General features: G+C 37.0%; 1 non-coding gene across 1 annotated transcript; it reads right to left on the bottom strand.

The window, feature by feature from the left end:
• Positions 1–221: 221 nt before the first annotated feature.
• LOC139856700 (small nucleolar RNA R71) lies at positions 222–328 on the bottom strand. The gene has a single exon (XR_011762163.1). It is a non-coding gene; the product is annotated as a small nucleolar RNA R71 (small nucleolar RNA).
• Positions 329–906: the final 578 nt, after the last annotated feature.

Below are 906 nucleotides of genomic sequence, written 5' to 3'. Positions count from 1 at the left end.
AGGAAGATCCAAATGAACATCTTCGTACCTTTAATAGGATCTGCATACTATTTAAAATCCGAGAAGTGGAGGATGAACAGGTATATCTCATGTTATTTCCCTGGACTTTAAAGGGAGAAGCCAAAGATTGGTTGGAATCGTTACCTGAAGGGGCGATTGATACATGGGACGTTTTAGTTGAAAAATTTCTTAAACAATTCTTTCCTGCATCTAAAGCCGTAAGACTTCAAGGAGAAATTGTTACGTTCACACAGAAGCCGAATGAAACTCTATATGAGGCATGGACAAGATTTGAAAAGTTATTAAGAGGATGTCCGCAACATGGTTTAGATACCTGTCAAATAGTAAAAATATTCTACCAAGGATGCGACATCACTACAAGGAAAGACATAGATATAGCAGCTGGTGGTTCTATTATGAAGAAAACCGAAACTGATGCTTACAAAATTATTGATAACACTGCTTCCCACTCGCATGAGTGGCACCAAGAAAAAGATATCGTTAGATCATCTAAAGCAGCTAGAGACGATTCTAGCCATGACTTAGATTCCATTTCCGCAAAGATAGATGCTGTCGAGAGACGAATGGAAAAGATGACTAAAGATATTCACTCAATACGAATTAGTTGTGAGCAGTGTGGAGGACCACATTTGACAAAAGATTGTCTCAGTATTGAATTAACAATGGAACAAAGAGAGAATATTTCATACATAAACCAAAGGCCTAGAAATAATTATCAGAATAATTATCAACCGCCAAGACCGATCTACAATCAAAACCAGAACTATAACCGAAATATTCCATACAACAACCAACAAGGTCCTAGCAATCAACAAGTGTCCAACAATAATTACAATCAGCAAAGACCTAATTTTCAAAACAAACCACCACAACCCGATGATAAAA

The sequence above is a fragment of the Rutidosis leptorrhynchoides genome, chromosome 6 (assembly GCF_046630445.1).
Source record: "Rutidosis leptorrhynchoides isolate AG116_Rl617_1_P2 chromosome 6, CSIRO_AGI_Rlap_v1, whole genome shotgun sequence".
In the NCBI taxonomy this organism is placed as follows: Eukaryota; Viridiplantae; Streptophyta; class Magnoliopsida; order Asterales; family Asteraceae; genus Rutidosis; species Rutidosis leptorrhynchoides.
This window is presented reverse-complemented; position numbering and strand designations above follow the sequence as displayed.